At 36.4% G+C, this 21,688-nt stretch overlaps 1 protein-coding gene across 4 annotated transcripts in view; it reads right to left on the reverse strand.

Moving 5' to 3' along the window:
* The window catches only part of MIPOL1 (mirror-image polydactyly 1), a 268,247-nt gene extending 248,762 nt beyond the window's left edge, over nt 1-19,485 (reverse strand). For 2 of the 4 annotated variants that reach the window (XM_019644722.1, XM_019644726.1), the window contains exon 1: nt 19,247-19,485. The gene's annotated coding sequence lies outside the window, so the exon portion shown is untranslated. Of the gene's footprint in view, nt 1-17,052; nt 17,135-19,001; nt 19,219-19,246 lie in introns of those variants that run through there. The other 2 variants (XM_019644724.1, XM_019644723.1) reach the window with 2 other exon arrangements.
* Between the last annotated feature and the right edge of the window lie 2,203 nt (nt 19,486-21,688).

A 21,688-nucleotide genomic window follows, 5' to 3' on the forward strand; every position in this document is an offset into this window, starting at 1 on the left:
AATGTAAACAGAAATAGTCTCAGAGACACAGAGGAAAAACTGATGATTGCTAGTTGGGAGGGGGTGGGGATGAGGGAGAAGGGGAAGGGACGAGACAATACAAATTGGTAACTACAATGTGGCCTCAGGAATAGGAAAGACAGGTTAGGGAATATAATCAATAATGTTGTAAATATTTTTTAGGGGGCCAGATGGACTCATGTCTTGTTAGAGAAACCACTTCATGGACGGTGTAGAGGCCTGGCCACCACACTGTACATCTGAAGCTGCCCTTGAATAATATGTCAACTATAATTGAATAAATATATAGTCACAGGATATGGAATACAGTGTGGGGAGTGGAGTCAATGGAATTGTAATAGATATGTATGATATCAGGAGTGGGGGGGCAGCGGATTGGGGGCGGAGGGATTGTCACTTTGTGAGGCGTGAAAAGCATAACTATTGCATTGTTTTGTACACCTGAAACTAATTTTTAAAAGAAAGTATGGGCAGAGGATTTGAATACACTCTTGTCTAAAGAGGACATAAAGATGGCATATGCAAGTACATTATATTCAACATATCAGTAATTAGAGAAATACTAATTAAAACCATGATGAGTTACTAGTATACACACTCGAAAGACTGAAATAAAAAATACTGACAATATCCAGTGTTCAGGATGAGCAACAGCTAGAATTCTCACACATTGCTGGTGCAAATGCCAAAAGGTACAATCAATGTGGGAAATGGTCTGGCAAATTCTTACAAAGTTAAATATGTACTTAGCATCTGACCTAGCAATCTCACTGCTGGGTATTTACCCTAAAAATAAAAAAACAAAAACAAAAAACAAAAAATCTGTAGCTAAAAATTCAAAATAACTGCATTGCTCTTCAACACGTGAATGGATAAAGAAACTGTTGTATATATGTACTGGGTTGTCAGAAAAGTCATGACGCATTTTTGCAATGAAAGACATAGAAAAATACGTCATGACTTTTCTAACAACCCAATACATACAGTGAATGGCACACTGCTCAGCAATAAAAAAGAACAAACCTGATCCATGCAACAACATGAATGAATCTCAAAGACATTAAGCTGAGTGAAAGAAGCCAGCTTCAAAAAACTGCACACTTATGGTTCCATTTATATAACCCTCTTGGGATGAGATGACTACATTCATAAACAACAGCTCAGTGCTTGCTAATCTGCTTTCATCATCTATATTTAAGGTCCTGGCCATTAAAACAATGCAAAACCCTTAGGGGGAAAATAATACAACTTTATTAAGAGATATAAAAACTAAACAAATGGAGATATTTACCAGGATAATGGACTAGAAAACTCAAAATTATAAAGTGTCAGTTCTGTTCAAATCGAATGCAGGCAAATCAGTTAGGATTCAGGGGCAGAGTGGGCTGGTGAAGCCATCTAAGAGGACCACTGAAACACCATTGGAATAAATCAGAATATGATACCAGTTAACTGAAGCTTCCATATGTCATTCTTTACCTAACTAGAAATTTAAAAACATCCCTCTACACTCTCTACTACACATGTAGTTGCTCTCAGTTAAAATTCAAAAAAAACAGTACATGGCACTTTTCTGGGCACTACATGATCTAATGTTGAAACTCATAAATGCTCCTCAAGAAAATGTTGGTTCAGAAGTGAAAATAAGAACTTCGGAAAACTGAAGAATGTTTTGCAAAATCTTTTTCAGAAATGTTTCCTTCAACTAGTGAGAGAATATTTTAATCTGGTTTGTATAATTTTACGATCATAAGGTCAGTTTCTCCCTAGCCCCACTAAATAAATGTTTGGCCAATATTTACAGGTTTAAGGGGCTATTCACTTACGTTATCTATACATACCTCCATGAAAACACTTGTCACAGTGTATATTATTTACTTATCTGTCTCTCCCAATTAAGCAATCTGAGTGAAGGAGGCTTATATTTCTTACGTTTCTCATTGCTGTGTCTGATTCGTAACACTCAAAAAAATGTATGTTGAATTAATAGAATCTCATTTTATAGATAAGGCTCTAAGAGATGTTAATTGACCAGGTTATAATCTAACGATTAAGAAGTAGCAAAGCTACTCATTAATTTATTTATTCAGCAAATATTTGTTATTGTAGGTCCTAGATTCTAGGACTAAAATCTAGACCTTCTGACTCCAACTGCAGTGTATTTTTCATAACAGGGAAAAAAACCTTTCTACCTTTGTTTAATTATGAAATTGCTCATAGGATTATAGTGGAGAAGAAGAAACTCCTCCTAAAGAGGAAGTCACTACTGAACCACAACTGCCTGCCTTGCATATCCGGAGGAAGGCAACACCTTGTTAGTTCAACATGAAGAGACCAGAGAACATAAGGACAGAATTGCAATCTTTTGGTTAAAAAGCAATTTAGCAACAAATCATAAAACCTGGAATAAAAGAAAAATAAAAATCATTACATTTACTCAAAAACAAGACTGAAAACGCTACATGATTTGCTAAACTGTATATCTGGAGCCTTTGATAAAGTATTACAGTTTTATTTTCTTCTAAGTACCTTTTGTATTCTATTAATATTTTTTATTTAGATGTCCCCTAAGTAATTATCAGTTATAACAAACACCTAAAGTTATATAACAAGATAGTAATGTTAAGAGAAAAACAAAATTTTAAAACTATTAAGCACTTAAGTAAAGTTCTTTAAGTTTAAAATAACTTCCATTTAGGACATTCGGCATTTTCAAGTAAAAATTTCCATGAGAGTTATTTTTCAGTAATAAGCACCAAAATGTGGAACTTGTGCATTTGTAATCACACTGTTCAATAAAAGCACCTTTTGTACAGAACTTAAAGAATTTCAAGCATAAACAAGTGCAAAATCTAGTTTTTCTTTGCAGCTTTCTCACTCATACTTAATTTGACAGTAGTTTTTTTAGCAATTCACCTTTTACTGAGTGTTGCAAAACAATGGTATTTCCATTAGGGTACTAAGTATAAGAACAGGCCAAGAGAAGCTCTTGGTCTATCAAAAAAAGCAACTGTACATATTCCTCACAGATGAATGGTATATAACATTTTTATATATAAGGGATAAAATTCTATTTTACCTATAGTTATACAAAGAATAGACAAATTATTAAACTGCATTACCAAACAGGTTACTTAAATTTAACCTTAATAATACAGGCATACCTTGGAGATATTGTGGGTTTGGTTCTAGATATCCACAGTATGGCAAGTCACACAAATTTTTTGGTTTCCCAGTGCATATAAAAATTATGTTTACACTATACTGCATGTGGTCTGTTAAGTGTATAATAGCATTATGTCTAAAAAAAATTATACCTTAATTAAGAAATATTTTATTGCTAAAAAATTCTAACCATCATCTGAGCATCAGCAAGTAGTAGTCTTTTTACTGGTAGAGGATCTTATCTTCAGTTTGTTAAAAAAACGAAATAGCTGCAATGTGCAATAAAATGAAGAGCAATAAAATGAGATAGGCCTGCATCTCTGCAGATAGAACTGTAGGAGCCCTTGTTTGCTATGGAGCAATAACATTAGCAGACAGCTCCATCTAGTGGATAAATACACAAACATTTCCAGAGCTTACGTTTCAGTCTTTTCAACTAATTTCACAGTAAATTAAACCAAACTGACTTTTTAAAAGGCCAGCTGTTCACTCATAACAAGTAATTACAACATTTTCCCAAATCAATATGCTAATCAACATTTTCCACTCAGGATTTCTTCGACATCTCCGAATAAATTTTTCTATAGGAAAAAGAATAGTGGCAGTTTATTCTGCAAAGGTAAAACTTAGTATTCACACTGTTCTTTTAAAGAGGATAAAAACATACAAAAGTCACTCCACAAGGATACAAGTATGGAGCAACAGCCTGCAAGTAAATGCCCAAGTAAAATTCTCTTCATAGTTCATATGGGCATAACGAACAGCTGGGGAGATACAGACCAAAACACAAGCAAGGTTTCTGAACACTTCGTTGACCTTTCCCCAATAATAAATCACATAATGAAAAATATTTATATTTTTACAAATTTTTTTTGAAAATTTTAATGTTATAAAGACTTAAAGACTATTAAAAGTTCCCTCTGTAATAACTATTTTCAAATACATATACTCTTTAAACAATGTAAAAATATTCTAATCATTGCTGTAACTAAACTTCAAATTAAACTCAATTATTTTTGAATCATGATATGAAGTATATAAATTTAACTTAATAAAAGCCCAGTAAAATCAGGCACTAGCATGAAGAGTAGCAATCAATAGTAACATAATAGCTTTTCCTCTTAATATTTTTCTTATTTCCACATCTCTATATAAACAACACATATTTTAAGTATATTTCTCTTTATGTTGATTTAATTAAAATGAAAGTTAATTAGTCCACTATTCTGTGATGTTAATTCACATGAATAAGGTTATTATACATTAATATTTTAATAATAATGATTTAATACTGAATTAATTCATATTTCTAGTGCCTGTTGAGCACAGTACTTAGCAAAAGAGTATCTGTTTTACATGAACAATGCAATGTAGTAATTTTTGATGAAGTTGTTGGCTTATTTTGGAAACTTTAACAACATTTTCAACCTTATAACTTTATTGTTTAGGCTGTTCATTTTATCAAATCAAATTGTCTTTAATTTTTCCTTTTGGATGCCATGAGAAGCTAAAAATTTGAAGCAATGTACTTATTTTAGGAAACTAGTTTTAAAATTATTATTCCAAACTTCTGACCTGACTTGAGGGGAGGGTTTGAGGATAACATCAATGATAAGAAGGGAATAAGCCTGCTCAAGCAAGAATCATATCCTATAGGTAATCCAACACAAGTTTTCTGCTATCCTTGGTAACTGCCAGATACTCAAAGTGACTGGCTCATCAAAATTACCCTCTTACCTAGATCCTAGGGATAAATTGTTTATAGGGGCAAAAAATAAAACTGTTTCCTTCTCAGCTAAGACAAGGTTGGAGTTTTACCTAATTCCTTAGGAATTCCTCAGAAATTAGAAAGCCTTAAGACACTGCGTAAACTAAAAGATTGCTGGCTCTCTCTTCCAAAACCAACCTAGAAAAACTAGAAAAGAGAGAAGCTATCAGGAACCCAAGGAACCAACCAAAACTTCAAGAAATCCATGTACGTTTCAGCTGTCTTGAAAGATGATTGGGGGAGAGGACTATAGCTTTGGGTGAAGAGCAGACACACTGCAGATGCTGAAATAAGTAGGTGAGAGAAAAAAGTGTGTCTTGTACCTCCCACATGTTGCCTTAGGACAATTCTTGTCTGCTCCACCAATACAGAAACCAGTAGCAATAACTCAAGCTCTAACTGCCATGGGGTCATGTCAAGAGAGGGCAAAAATCCTCCTGGGGTAATAAAAAGATGAGATTTATTTTAGAACGTTTGGCCTGCTGTAAGAAAAATCCATAGGCTGGATGGCTTGTAAACAACAGAAATGTATTTTCCATAGTTCTAGAGCCTGGAAGTCTGGGATCAGGGTGCTGGCATGGTTGAGTTCAGGTAAGAGTCCTTTTCTGGGTTGCAGATTGCCCACTTCACATGGCAGAGAGAGGGGAAGTAAGCTCTTTTGTGTCTCTTACAAGGACACCCATCTCATCCACAAGGGCTCTAATTACCTCCCAATATCATTACATCATGGGTTAGGGTTTCAACATTTAATTCATAACAAAATCTAACCATCATTTAACTCTTTTACCTTCTCCCCTTCCAAAACTCAGACTGGTTGGTTTATAACCACAACAGTTCCTATTGCCGAACATGCAGGAAAATTGAATTTTCTAGACTTTTTTATATTTGGGTGATGTGATTGAGCTGTAGCAAAAGTAATGTGGGCAGAAGTGATATAAGCCAATTTCAGGACTCACCTTTAAAGGCATTTTATGAGATCCTTCAGCCCTCTTTTCCCCTCCTGCAACCTTGAAAATCATACTTGAGATAGTGGCATCACAATACAGAAGGAACCCTGATCTCTAAGCCAAACTCTGTATGGGTGAGCAATAAACTTGTATTCAGTCACAGTTTGGGGGTTATTAGTGCATTTGGCCTTTCCTATCCTAGTACACAACTTACAGTACCACCTTCCCGCCTCCAATTCTAATCACAGGAATTCCTTGGTTCAGGAACAACAAATGTCAACAGTGATCTGTGGTGCCTGAAACTCTCTAACTCCAAGCTCACCCCACCCCCTCTTCAGAAAATACACACATTTTCTCTCTCCCCCCTCCCTCTCCCTCTCCCTCTTCTTCTCGCTCTCTCTTGCTTTCTACCCCTTCCCTGTCCCAGCTCCCCATTCATCACCAGGAGATCTTAGCAAGTATCTGGCCATTTTTTAAAACTTCTGAAAAACAGGAAACATTTTTCTAAATATTTACTTACTTTTCAATCTTTTAACAATTCATTTAGAAGATTTCAAAGGGCTTAAAAATCATTATATTCTTTCAAACAAATATACTGGTTATACTCTATATGCACTATGAAAAGTCACAGCTAACCCAATACTAATGTCAAATGATACCGAATTCTTTTTTTTAATAGCTATTTAATTAATTAATGTATTTATTTAAATTCGTTTCAGGTGTACATCACAGTGCAATAGTTATACTTTTTACCCCTCAAAGAAATGATACCAAATTCTTGTTTTTATAGAGGTTACTGATAGAAAAAAAGAAGAAATAGAAATTCTAGGTACTGCCCAAATGAGCATATCCTATAGAAAATAGTATAGAATATACTAAAAAGAAAAAAAAAATGAAAGAAAGAAAAAAGATCACCTCTTCATTCACCACCAATATATAAAATATTCTTAAAATTTTAGTGTGGCTCCTTTGTCATTTCTGTTTTATGTATGCGTAATTAATGTCTATACATATTTGATTTTTTTGCAATATTATGTCAAAAAATTTTTTTTAAATCATTTCAATGGTTACTATCCCACTGGATGGCAATATCATAGTTTTCTGCTATGAACAGCACTAGAAGGAACATCTTCATGGCAGCTTTTAGAAATCCCCTTAATATTAAGAGTGGTAATGTTAGAGCAGTCTCAATTTTTATGTACTAATAGGCAAATAATATGGCCTTTTATTTTTCATAAAGACTACATAAAATTAAAAACATATTTTAGAAGAAAAACTATTCCAAAAAACTTTAATGAAGAAAATAATTTCTCTCATATTCAACATACATTTATATGTAGACCAAACATGAGTTTCTGGAACCAACCAGTTAGTAATCGTGACAAAATATTTTAAATGAGATTTTTAATTCTAAAATGGTTGACAAAAACACAGGCCTTTAAAGCTATAAACTTAGATTTTTAATTTAAACTAAGATGAAAATTACCTGCATGAAACAAAGATAATAGAAATTAAGCCACTAAAATCCTAACCTGAGTTTCTAACTAGGGAAGAATGACAAAGAAACTCTGAGCTTTTGTACAATATATGAACTTCCTAAGCTACAGTTCACTTTCCAAAATGAATTAGAATAATCTTGCCCACTGTGCCAGCTCATGCCATTGAATAAAATGTTCTACTTTGGGATATCATAAGCTATATCACACAGTTTCTGTAGCTCCCATGCTGGTAATAAGCTGTTTGACATAAATTAAGGAAATGGCTTCAATTTACATTAAATTTAAAAGATAATAAAAGTATTAAAGTACTAATTAGTTTCAAGTCATGCTGCTTAAAGAAGCTAGTAATACTTCAGAAAATGCTTCATTAAAAAAGGAATTTAAATACTAAAAAAAATTTTTCAGTTACATGTTATAGTTGTGACAATGCATAACAGCATTCCAACATTCAAATGCAAACACTATCTATAAATTACCCTTCAAATCCCAACTAAGAGTAGAGTAATAATGCAAAAAGTTTTCAAATTATGTGATGAACACTTTTGTCATTGTATCTTAACATAAAATCTTAGGTCATACTTGATATTACTTCCTAAGAGCAAAACATTATTTAAAATGAATAAATATATAAAAAACAAAGTGTAAATTATAGGTGAGGAAAACTTTCTCTCTCCATCCTCTTAGGATCCCTTTTGGGCCTGAATATTAAACTAACAAATACTGATTATCAGAAGAAAAGCATATAAATTTATTAATGTATGTTTAAGTGACATGGGAGCCTTCACAAAGAAATAAACACCCAAAGAAGTGGTTAAGCCTGAGCGTTTTTATACTCAGTTTGAGAAAGAGTGGAAAGTCATGGAAAACGTGATAGGACAAAAAGTACAGGAGCCAAGGGTAGTAGTAAACTGGGGGAAACTTAGCAAGGCCTGATTGATTCCTCTAGGTCTCCCTATGGCTGTCTTGGGAGATAAGGATGCTCCTTCCCTCCAGGTATAGGGAGGGCACCTCTCACAGGGGGGTCTCACAGACATGCTTCAGGACAGAAGGGGAGCTCAGAGGGGCCTTCTCATATCTGCCCTTTCTCAAATTCCTTCAGCAGAAAATACTGAGTATGTCAAGGTGCCATATTCTGTCACCTTATGTACGTGTTCTGAGCCCCATCAACATTAAATGAAAATATCCTAGAAATCATCCTTTCCTAACTATATATTATTTAGGATAATGGGCACAGTGAAAAAAGCATGTAAGCACTAATCAAAAGAAAGCAGGAGTGCTATTAATATCAGAAGAAAAAAAAAAGAAATATCACCAAGACTAAAGATACACATCAAAGGGTTTAATTCAGTAATAAGACATAAACAATCCTAAATATGTAAGTATTTAACAAGAGTGTCAAAATACATGAGCTGTGATGAAAACTCTGATCAGACAAATCCAAAATCACCACACCTCTCTCAGTAATCAGGAGAATAAGTACACAGAAAATCTGCAAGGATACTGAAGACTCAGTATATCAATCAACTTGACCTAATTGATATTTGTAGAAAACTCTACCCAACATGGCAGAATACACAATCTTTTCAAGTGCACACGGCATATTTACCCCCCAAAAAACCCTATTCTGCTCCATAAAACAAACCTCAACACATTTATAAAAATTGAAATTGTACAAATTATGTTATCTTACCACAACAGAGATAAACTAGAACTCAATAACTGAAAGATATCTCAAAAATCCCCAAACACTTCTAAATAATCCATGGTTCAAAAAGGAAGAATAAAGGAAAATTATAAAGTATTTTGAACTATATAAAAATAGAAATACAACATCTCGAAATTTGTAGGATGTAGCTTAATCCATGCTTGGAGGGAAATTTATAATACTAAATACATATATTAAACAAAGGGAGGAAAGCCTCTCATTAACACTTAAGTTTCCACCTTTAAAAAACTACAAAATTATGAGAAAAATGAAACCCAAAACAAGAAGGAAATGATAGAGAGCAAAAATCAATGAAATTGAACATGTAAAATCAAAACAGAAAAAGATCAATGATATCAATAGCTGGTTCTTTGAATTGAAATTGATAAGCCTCTTGCCAGACCAACTGCAAATATCAGGAAGAAGATGAGGACAATGATCCCACAGACATTAAAAAGATAAAAAGGGAATATCACAAACAACTTTACACCCACAAGGATGACAAACTCATTGGAAGACACAATCTACCAAAGCTAACTCAGTAACAATAGATAACCAGAATATTCCTGTATCTACTAAAGAAACTGAATTCAAAGTTTAAAAAACCTTCCAGCAGAGAAAACTCCAGGCCAAGAGGTTGTAAGATCTCTTAAATTGCCTTTCTTCCTTGGAAACCTCCTTTTTTAGGAGGCCTTTCTGAAATCTGGGCCATCTCCTCTCTAGACCTGCCACATGGCTGCCCCTCCAGTGATATCATTTCACTGTTCTCCTGGGTTGGATTTACTGTTTTCTACATTCCACTTCATTTTGCTAGAGGGTAACTTCTGAGGCTTTCCAGGTCTGAAAATCTTTGTTCTACCATACTTCATTGATTGTTGAATAGCCAAGAACTCTGGGGTTCAAAAGTACTAGCCTTCAGGGCCTGGCTGAGTGGCGCATTGGTTAGGAGTTGGCTTGGGCCAGCCAGCTCTGAGCAGCAGGGCCCTGGTTCGGATCCCACATGAGGACCAGTGATGCTGTGCCCTGTACAGCTAAGATGGTGAACAACTGCTCGACCTGAAGCTGGGCTGCCGTGAGTTGCCAGCGATGGTGTAGGCTGCAGTGGGGCAGGCCAGCTGGCGTGCATTTTCATGAGCTGCTGTGAGCCACCGTAAGCGGCCGTCCAATAGCCGGCGAACGAACTGCCTCACCTGGGAAGAGCACACTGATAATACCAACATGGGCCAGTGAAGCAACATCCTCCACAATTAGACTGAAGAACAAAAGGACAGCAACTTGTCTGTTCCCCTCCCCCAATTCCCCAATAAAATCTTTGAAAAAAAGTACTAGCCTTCAAAACTGAAATTATTGCAACACTGTGTTCTAGCAGCTGATACTGCTGGTTAAGAAGATGGATGCTGGTATATTCAATTCTTTTTTCTTTTCAGGGAGCCTGTTTTTGTTTTCACTGTGGAAACCTTCAGGATTTCTTTTTTCCATCTTCGTGTTGTGAAATTTTACAGACATATGCCTATGGGTATTTTGTTTGTTTAACACTGAGCACTCTAAGATCAGAAACAAATTCTGTGCACCTGGTTTTTAATGAAGGTTGTTTTGGTTGGAGTGATAGAATTTGGGGTAATGTTTTATTGTCATCTTTTTTATTTATTTATTATGCTTGAAAGAGTTTATAATGAGCATATATCATTTTTATAAAAGCTATGCCATTAATAAATGAAAAGAATGCCCCACAATGGTAAAGATTTAAATGTGCAAACTCTGATTCCACAACTGTACTTCTAGAAATCTGTTCTAGCAAAGGGTGCAAACATACGAGTATACATCCAAGAACATTAAGATGCAGTGCTGTTTATAATATTAAAAAATTAGAAACAGCACAAATGTCCACCAGTTAGGGTCTGGTTATACAAACTATAGTACATAAATATTATAAACACTATGCATACATACACTGACATAGAAATATGTAGCAATTATTATTAAATGAAAAGGGCTAACTATAAATTAATAAAGCATAATCATCATTGTATTAAGAAAATAAAAATGCAAAAAACCCAAAACCATGTGTTTTAGATATATACACACGTAAGGAAATGCATAAAGGTCTGAAAAGATACATTCCAGGATACAATAGTCTCTATAATAACCACTGAAAGAATGATAAAGCATATATAATATCCAAAATAGCAGAGGGTAAAAATGGAATAACATAAAATATAAATGGATGAAATGATCCAATTACCAAATGCTCCAACTGTAACACAAAGGTGTCCTGCTGGATTTGTAAAAATCCGATTCTATGCACATATTAACCAAACGGAGGCTGACGGAGCTATGTCAAAATCAGAAAAAGGTTACAGACTGGAAAAGACTCAGGTACCATGACAACTAAATACAGCATGGGATCTGGATTGGGTCCTAGTGATATCTGGATAAAGTGTATTATTTAGTGAATATTATAATAATATTAATTTATTGGCTTTGATAATTGTACCATGATTATGCATTGTGTTAACATTAGAAGTGGCATGAAGGGTTTATAAGAACTTTCTGTACTATTTTTGCAACTTTTTGGTAAGTCTAAAATTATTTCAAAACAAAAAGTTTTTTAAAAATCAGACTAAACTTTAAAACAAAAGGCATTACCATATTTTGCTGTGTAAATGCGCACTTTTTTGCCCAAATTTGTGAAGGAAAAATAAGAATACTTATTTATTATACATGGGTGGTACTAATTCCGTATCTATATAAATGTTTTTAATTCTTTTATTTATTTTAACTCTAGGAATCAATAATTATATCCGTATGCAAAATGATACCCTGGAATACAATAATCAGTTTTGTTGAACTTACTTGAAATGACAAAGAGTTCTTGGCCTTTGATGATGCAAAAATATTGTAAATTTGTTATCAGTACATAAAATTTCTTGTACCTTGTATCTGTTCTTGTGTTTTGTAATTATTTGTTACATAAAATTTCTTGTTCCATAATATGTTAAAAAACAAATGCTAAAATTCCTTTACAATACAACAAACAAGTACCTAAATGTAAAGAAATAAAAATTCGAATTAAAAAATTAAAACGAAAGATTTTTCCCCTGAAAGTTTGGGCCAAAAATGTGGGTGTGCATTATACACGGGAGCACATTATACACAGCACAATCGGGCACTAGAGATAAAAAGGAATATTTCACAATAGAAAAAAAAATTTCAATTCATAGGAAGATAGACCAATTATAAAGATCTATGTTTCTAATAACATGATCTCAAAATTAATTAATTAACAGAACAAGGGAGAAACAGAATACACAATTACACAGGGATATTTAACATACAGTAAATTGTCAGTAATTGTCAATCAAGCACATGGACACAAATCAGTAAGAGAAGATTTTAACAAAAAGATTTGAAAATGTCATTTGATGGACATATGTAAAGCACTGTACCCATCAACAACAGAATTCACATCACATACACATGCTCATACACAGCATTAAAAAAATAATAACCATATACAAAACAAGCACTTACTCATTTTAATAATTATTCAACTCAGAATATTTTAATGGTAATTACGTGGGTGTTAACTTTTTTATTCATTCATTAAACTGTCCATATATATGTTATATACTTCTCTTTACATGTATTCAATTTTACAATAAATTTTTTAAAAAGTGAACTGACCTATGTTAGCTATATATTCATTTATTTTTTGTTTTTCAAAACTTGTTCCACAAAACTCTCAAGATAAAGCTATGAAGATGGGACACTGATATGCTCCAACAGAAAATAAAACAAGATTCAGGATTAAAGGTTCCAGTGAATTTATCCCTGCTGTACTCTAGTAGCTTCCAAAACTTATAACTCTAGGGATACTAAAGGCAATTCTCACAACACTATTTATGACGTCAGACAATTAAGTTCGCGAACTCATCCTAGAAAAATTGCTACATACTTCATTGCTGAATATCACTACAGTCACCTTTGAAGTACTCCCCTTGGGAAGCTATGCACCAACACCAGGGCCTAGTCCACCCTTCAAAGCAGTTTCGGAACTCTTTTTCTGGAATGGCCATCAGAGCTGTCGTCACATTACCCCTGATGTCCTGAATATCAACAAAGTGTCTTCCTTTCAATATTTCCTTTATCTTCGGGTAAAGAAAGACGTCATTGGGGGTCAGATCAGGTGAGTACGGACGGTGTTCCAATACAGTTGTTTACTGGCTAAAAACTCCCTCACAGAAAATGCCTTGTGAGCTGGTGCACTGTTGTGATGCAAGAGCCATAAATTGTTCGTGAAAAGTTCAGGTCATCTAACTTTTTTACGCAGCCTTTTCAGCACTTCCAAATAGTAAACTTGGTTAACCGTTTGTCTAGTTGGATACAAATTCATAATGAATAATCCCTCTGAGATCAAAAAAAGGTTAGCAACATTGTTGTTACAAGTTCTGGAACATAATTGCCAGACCTCATATGTAATCAAATCACTCTAATACAGAACTGCAGATAAAACAAAAGTAGATTACCTGGTTACATACAACCCAAATAGTATAAAATCTAAGTTAAAAACACCTTCAGTACAGACGGTATCTAAATCAGAGGAGCTAATGCCAACTGCAAAAGAGTTCTAGGTAAATTTGTCTGATGGGTCATCCACTTTAATGAAACTCCAAACCAAACCAACCTTTGAAGTAGTCATCTCTTTATGTTGCCAGTTTTACGATAAAACAAATAACTAGCAATTAAGTTACTAAAAAAATATATAGAATTTATAGTTAATGGTGAACATTTTACTTTTCCAAAAGTAAAAATAACATATCCTCAAATATATTTAAGATGATAAAAAAAAGACTGCAACTATGGTCCCCAAAACTTCAGGATGAATTTTTAAAATTTTTCTAAAATTAGTAAGAGCAGTTTATTAGTTACTTATTGCTGCCTGACAAATTACCCAAAAACTCAGCCTTTTAGAACACACATTTGTTATCTCACAGTTCCTGAGTAATTGGGTGTTGCTTAACTAGTTCCTCCAAGCCATGATCTATAAGGTGTCAGTCAGCCAGGGCTACAGACATCTCAAGGTTTAACTGGGACAAGATCTTCCAACTTCACTCAGTGGTTGTTGGGAGGATTCAGTTTCTAGGGGGTTATTGATCTGAGAACCTCAGTTCTTCATAGGCTTCTCAATTCTTTGACAGGTGGATTTTTATACAGGTCAGCCAGAACATGGCAGCTGGCTTCATAAGAGTGGGCAGCAAGAGAGCGCCAGCAAAAAGGAAGTTATAGTCTCTTGTAACCTAATCTTGTAAGTGACATCTGACAACTTTTGATATATTCTATTAGAAGTGAGCCTCTAGATCCAGTCTACCCTCAAGGGAAAGGACTACACAAGAGAGTGAATACCAGGATTATTTTAGAAGGCTGCCTATTACAAGTAGCATAATGCAAAAAGAAACTGGAATAAAAGTTAGGGGAATTGGATTCTAGTAACTATGTGAATAAATACAATCTCTCAAGGTCTCAGTGTTTTCACAGGAAAAAACAAAGAAACAAAACAAAACAAAACAGAGAGGTTAGCCTCAATGACCTCTAGGGTCATTTAACTTTTAAATTCTAAATCGGTGCTTCTTTGCTGTGTCTTTTGGAAAGGATTACCAAGGATGAGAGATACTTGGTCAAATTGCCTCATTTTACAAGAGCCTGGTTCCAGGAAATGTTAACAAAGACAGGTAATAAGTCACACTTATTTTGTTATTATACCCAGTGCTTTTGCAATTAATGCCCTAAAACAGCACTATCCGTTCTTTAAGTCTCAAAATCTATTAAATTCAAATGAAAGAGAGAAAAATATAGTACTAATAAGAACTGATTGTTATACGCTATCTCTTTTTCTCTTATCTACCCTAAAGCTATCTCTGTAGGTGGCATTTGAGATGAAAGTGAGCTATCTTCAACCCATCCCCAGTCCCAGGTATCTGGACATTTTAGTAATGAGATTATTTGCTGGAAGTAAATTATACAAGCAACAGACAACAGATCATAGCAGAGAAATAGAATTGGCTTCAACAAAGGAAATATGATTAAATGTAACCTCAATGGAGTATCTAAAAATAGAAACTGCAACCAGAAAAGACAAGGTTTGTCCCCAATGGAATCCTGGAAAATGGAGCCCCAGAGGTTAATAATGGCAATATGATGCAGGCAATGTCCAGGGAGGCAGGTCTCTGGGAAGCTGATGACAACTGGACTGACAGATACATCCTTATACAGAATCATCAGTCAGGGTCTAATACCATTAAACATAAATACCCTATTTGCTCCTCTATGAGGTCAGGAACCAGGGGGTTGGGGGACTCACTTGTCAGAGAAACTCCTCCACAGCTTTACCAGCCATAATAATTTGTAATAACTCCGGTCCAAGAAGTGCAGTGAAAACACTGCATATAACTACAATTGCTCTGTGTGGTAATTATAAAGCAGGAATGTATTTATACTAGTCAAATTATGTGTGTATATATACATTACAGTAAAACCTTGGATTGCGAGTAACTTGGTTTGCGAGTGTTCTGCAAGACGAGCAGACATTTCTAGTACACTTTAACGTGGTAAACGAGCGATGTCTTGCAATATGTTTCTGGAACGAATTATGCTCGCAAACCAAGGTATTACTGTATTTAAATGCATAACTAGATAAAGAAGTTCTATAGAAGAAAGGCTGAAGGATAGAACTTGGTCCTAGGGGAAGCTTAAGGCCTAGTGGTTTATCTTAAACGTTTGCATAACGATCAAGTATGATAGAAAAAACTCAATTATCAAAGAAAAGGTCACACTGATGGAGATGACCCACAAGCCTCTCATTACTATTAGCATATATCTAAATTCACTAAACCACCTAAAAAACAGTGCTAGCTAAAAATGTTAACGTAGGCTAAAATAGCATTCAAAGAAAGTATTGATACTTTCAAAAGTTTTTTGATACTTTTGGTCCTGGGTGAAAGGCAGAGTCCAAAGTAAGAGAAGATGAATTAGATATCCCCATGGGACATTTAAAGAAGAGAGGAAACTCCATCCTGGCCAGGGGTGCCACAGCTGAGTTTCATGGCCCAAGCCATTGGCTGTTGCTTCCCATATCATAAGTGTACTCAATCAGATAGACATAAATTTCAATCAAGCCATCCCAAGATGGAACAGATCAAAACATAATATCCAGCTTAAAGTATTGCCAACAGTATTTTGTGTTTTTATACTTTTTTACTCAGTTTCTAGAGCGATCTGGACATTCCTTCCTTCCCTAGCCTTTTATACAGTGTTCAAGAAGGGTTGTATCTCCTTTCTTTTCTCACTTCTTAATTCTCTCTTTTGTTCCTCAGCTTTAAAGGGATGAGAGAAAGTAGGAACAATAACAGTTTAGAGAAGTCTCAAATGGGTCTTTGAGGTAAAACTGGTAAAAAGCGGCCAGCTGAGTGGCTCAGTGGGTTAAGAGCACGAGCTCTGAGCAACAGGGTCGCCGATTCGATTCCCACATGGTCAAGTGAGCTGCACCCAAGCTGAGCTGCTGCTGAGCTGCCAACAGGTGGCAGAATGGCTCAGCTGGTGAGAGCACGTGCTCCTAACAAGATTGCTGGTTCAACTTCAGCATGGGATAGTGGGCTACGCCCACCCACAACTAAAATTGAACACAGCACCTTGAGCTGAGCAGCTGAGAGCTGCTGAACAGCGGCCAGATGGTGACTGGACTTGGAGCTGAGTTAGCTGCGCCCTCCACAACTAAGATTGAAGAACAACTTGGCTGTTCTCCTTCCCCAATAAAACAAAAAACAAACAAACAAAAAAAACCTGGTAAAAAGCAAATAAAGCATGTTTAGGAATTTGAAATTTAACCCCAAAACACTACAGCATACATTACTTAATATTATTATGTATTTGTATTTTTCCAATATAGCCCACCTCAGTTAATGATTTCACCACCAATGGAAAGATTGAACAGTCATTTTTGAAGTCATTTTTCCACATAGCAGGGGTTAGCAAACTGTAAAACAAGAAAGAAGGGAAGGAGGGAAGGAGGGAGAGCAAGAAGGAAGGCAGGAAGGCAAACAAGCAGGCCAGCAAAAAACGAAGGGAGGGAGGGAGGGAGGAAGGAAAGATGGAAAGAAAGGTGGTGGGGGGGGAAGAAATAGAGAAGGAGAAAGCAAGCAAGCAAGAAACAAAAAGAGAGAGAGAAGGAAAAAGAAAGAAAGGAAGGAGAAAGGGAATGAAAGGAAGGAATTACAGCAGAGACTCTATATGGCCTGGAAATCCTAAAATCCAGGCAGTCCTAGCTTCACACTGAAGCTTTAACTGAAACCCACCCTACAAAAGCAAGGACTGCTGCCTATATTTCTATATTTACTATCTGGCCCTTTACGAAAAATTTGATGACCCCTGCAATAGAGGATATCCAAATGGTCAATAAATACATTAAGGGGTGTTAAATATTATTAGTCATTAGGGAAACCTGGGAAAAACCCCAATGTGATATCACTATATACCCACCAGAATGGCTAAAATAAACAAAGATAATATACTAAGTGCTGCGAGCATTTGGAGAAGCCAGAATTTCAAACACTGCTAAAAGGAGTGTTAATTGACAAAACTAATTTGAAAACCTTTTGGTAGTTATTCCAGGAATACATATCTGCATATCCCGTAATATAGCCATTTTATCAGTAGGTATATATATCCAACAGAAATGTATATATATGTTTATCAAAGTAATTATAAAAATGTTCATAGAAGCCCTATTGTTAATAGCCAAAAACTCGATGGACAGTTTTTGGCTATTAAGAACAAACTGCTACATAACTTGTATAAACCTCACAAACACAATACTAAGCAAAAGTGAGACACAAGACTATAGGCTTTATGATTCCATTTAGGCAAAGTCAATAGGTAAATGACATTAAAAATCAAGATAATGGTTACCTTTGGAAAGGGGGCACAAAGCGCGGCTTCTAGGATGCAAGTAATGCTCTTTCTTGTTAGGTACTAGATATACTTTGTGAAAATTCAATGAGCTGTACACTTATCATTCAGGCACTTTTCTGTAGGTCTATTACCCTTTAACAATTAACACACTAAAAAGATTTCTATAGACTGTTCCTTGGAGAGAAAATTGTATGCATCTCCATTCACTTTTCTGATTTGTTATCATTACCTCTCCCCAATGGGGTATCTTAATTCCTGTTACCTAATATAGAAGTCAGCTTTTAATTTTCTTGATATACTACTGCATAGGATACCCAAATGCATATGTAACTGTCATTTTAAGTTGGTTCCACACTAGATCCCTAGGAAAAACTTTGAAAAGTCCACAACTTGTGACACCTGAAACTAATTATAATAAAAAAAAATCTGAGGAAGGAAAAAAAAACCTCCTTGAAATGTAGTTTTCTTCGGCCCTTTGTTTTGGCTTACCTTTGTTTATCACCACTGTGATTTAATCTGCATAAAATGTTCAAAGGAGCTTTTCAAAAAGCCTGTTCTTGTGGAAAGTTTTTCTTTCTGCCATCCCATCTACTAGTGCTATCTTGTGTTTATCCAGTTCCTTCCACCCATGGAACTCAAAGTACTTTACAAATATTGTTGGGTGGTGTCACCTTCCAATTAGAGAAATTTGGGCCCAGAGACATTGAGAACCAAACATATTCTAACAGCATCTTTCTACAGCCCGGTGCCTAAAGAAGTATCGTATTCTTTGCAGAAACTTACAAGTGTGAGTCCTGAAATACAAAACGATTAGGTGACTCTCAAGGGCACAGTCAATCATAGGTTGAACCAGGACCCTCTAACTCACCGCCACTTAAGGAGAAAACAAACAAACAAAAACCTACACCTTGAATAAACGCTCAGCTGCTGACCTTGTAATAGGAAGCGGGGGGGAGATGCCGAAATCATGCCCAGAAAGAGGACCTGCGGGCTCCACGGCGCTGACCTTCCCGGGAGCCTCATCACTCCCCGCCTCAGGGGCCAACATTCCGCGGGTGCCGATTCCGCGCAGCCCCTTCACCTTCTCCAAGGGGGGGCTGCAGCCGGAATTTCCAGGGCTGCTCTAAGCCCACCTCCCCTTACTCGGGTAGCCCAAACCGCCCAGCTACCCGTTTACCTGAGAGGCGCCCTGCACCGCCCCGGAGTCTACTCTGCCCGCTCGCCCAGTTTCTCAGGCCCAACACGCAGCCACCGCGTCCGCCAATCTCCGCCAGCGCGGACCGTCCCGGGGCTCCCCCGCGCGAGGAGGTGCGCGCGCCCGCAAACAAGCGGGAGGGGCGTGGCGGCGGGGGGAGCCAGCCGCGCGCCGCGCGTGAGGGCCCACGGGGAACGGAGGCGGGGCGGGCGCCGGAGGCAGGCGGCGCGCACCGGGCATGCGCGTGTCCCGCCGCCAGGGCCGCGGGGCGGGGTCTCTGGGCGCAGAACGAGTTTAGAAAGTCTTCCCAAGAGTTTGGTCTTGGGTTCCGCGGCAGCCCCAGCAGTGCTACGATCGTGGGGCGCCATCTGCGAGAGCAAAATATTGTGTGGGCCCTCGTATGGTTGGTGGAGGAAAACCGCGTGGGTAAAAACGCGTCTTGTGGCCTCAACTTGAGCGCTGCCGCGTCTCCACGGGACTTGGCGGAATTGTGGCTTCCTGTTTTGTGTGTGGTTTGAGGTGAGAGGGAGAGAATGGGATGCCAGGGAAAGATGAGAGGGAAGTATTGCCAAGTGATGACTGAATGAAAAGGGCCGAAGTTGAACTCCAGATGGGTGAGCAAAAAGCAGTTGTTAGCTCCTGGCCAAGGAATGTTTCAGAACAAAAGCTGGAGGAGGTAACCCTTTTACTAGAAAGAGATCTGGATGCTTACGTTCAATATGTGGATTCTTGAAGACAAAATGTTGAACCTTCCAGAATTAAACAAAAAATTAAGTCCTCAATTTGTGTACCTCCGTGTTGAAATAAGAAGGGACTGCCATAATTAATTAGCTGCTAGTAATCAAATGTGGTTTTCTTGTTCCACAGATCAGTACTGCCTTCACGAATGTCATGTTAACTCGTTCAGACACCAAATATTTCATTTTATTCATTCAGACACCAAATGTTTATTGAACACATACTATGTGCTAGGTACTCTTCTGGGTGTTGGGTAATAAGCAGTAATGATTTCTACATATCCCTGAATAATAGGCATAATATGAACTGTTGGCAGTTTCCCAAGTTAGTCGTTAAAGTTAGTGAAAGGAACTTGCACTTTACTAAGTGTGAAAAAGAGGAGTGGTCAAGACATGAAAAAATTGGATGTAACTTAGTTGGAACAAAATAGGTTATAAAATTCACAAACTCTTATTATATCTTAATGAATGGACATTGCTTTGAAGAGGTTTGTTATAGAATAAGCTTTGAAATGCATTTTTTTTCTTTAATGCAGCCAAGGTCTGAAACATATTTATGGACACAAAGTACCATTAAAATATATGAGAAAATAGAGGAGTGGTACAGTTTGTCAGAGTAGATGGAAAGGGAACTCCAATCAGGAAGAATAACTAACTTATGAAAAAGTTTAGGACCAACTCAAATTATGCGTAAAAGAAAGAAGGGAAAGTTGCTTTTCTTAGCCAAGGAATAACAAGAAATAAAAAGGAATAGTGACTACAACATTGAGAAAATTCAAAACAAATAATGAATTTAGAGATTTAATTTAGAGAAAGTAGTTACACTATTTTTCTTTAGGTAAAGGTACATAACCCTAGTTTTTTAAAGCTCATTACCTGGATGGTGAAAGTCTCCAGGGTAAACAAAAAAAACCCATGTTTTCATTCCTTTCCTGTTTTTTCCTTCTGCCTTTTTTATTCAGTGAGTCAGTCAAACATTAAACCCTTTCTCCCTAGTCCTCCAACTTACCTGAGGTAACTTTTTTTTTTGTAGTCTATTTTATTATTAGGTATTATTTTTTCAGTGACAGTTGACTTTCAATATTATATTAGTTTCAGGTGTACAGCATGGTGATTAGACATTTATATAATTAACAAAGTGATCCCCTGATAAGTCTAGTACCCACCTGGTACCATACATAATTATCACAATATTATCGACTATATTCCCTATGCTGTATTTATATCCCCTGACTGCCAATTTGTGCTTCTTAATCCCTTCACCTTTTTCACCCAGCCTCCTAACCCATCTCCCATCTGGCAACTATCATTGTGTTCTCTGTATCTATGAGTCTGTTTCTGTTTTGTTTGTTCATTTACTTTGTTCTTTAGATTTCACATATAAGTGAAATCACGTGGTATTTGTCTTCTGAGATAACTCGAATGCTCTTTTCCTGAACTTTTCAGACCACAACAGCTAATTTTTTCCTAATCTCCTTCCACCACCACCTTCACTCACATTCACATTTCATTCTCCATGCTGCTAACAGTTGCCAGTCTACAAGAAATAAAAGAGACCAATTAGAACTTTCTTTCCTGTTCTCAAGGATGTTGAGGTGGTGTTGTCTTAAGGATGTTGATGTTATCCAGATATTGTCTATGCCCTCATCCCTTGTGTAAATTGGGCTTTTGCAGAAATATGGATAAG

This window comes from Hipposideros armiger, unplaced genomic scaffold, assembly GCF_001890085.2.
Source record: "Hipposideros armiger isolate ML-2016 unplaced genomic scaffold, ASM189008v1 scaffold_90, whole genome shotgun sequence".
Classification (NCBI taxonomy): Eukaryota; Metazoa; Chordata; class Mammalia; order Chiroptera; family Hipposideridae; genus Hipposideros; species Hipposideros armiger.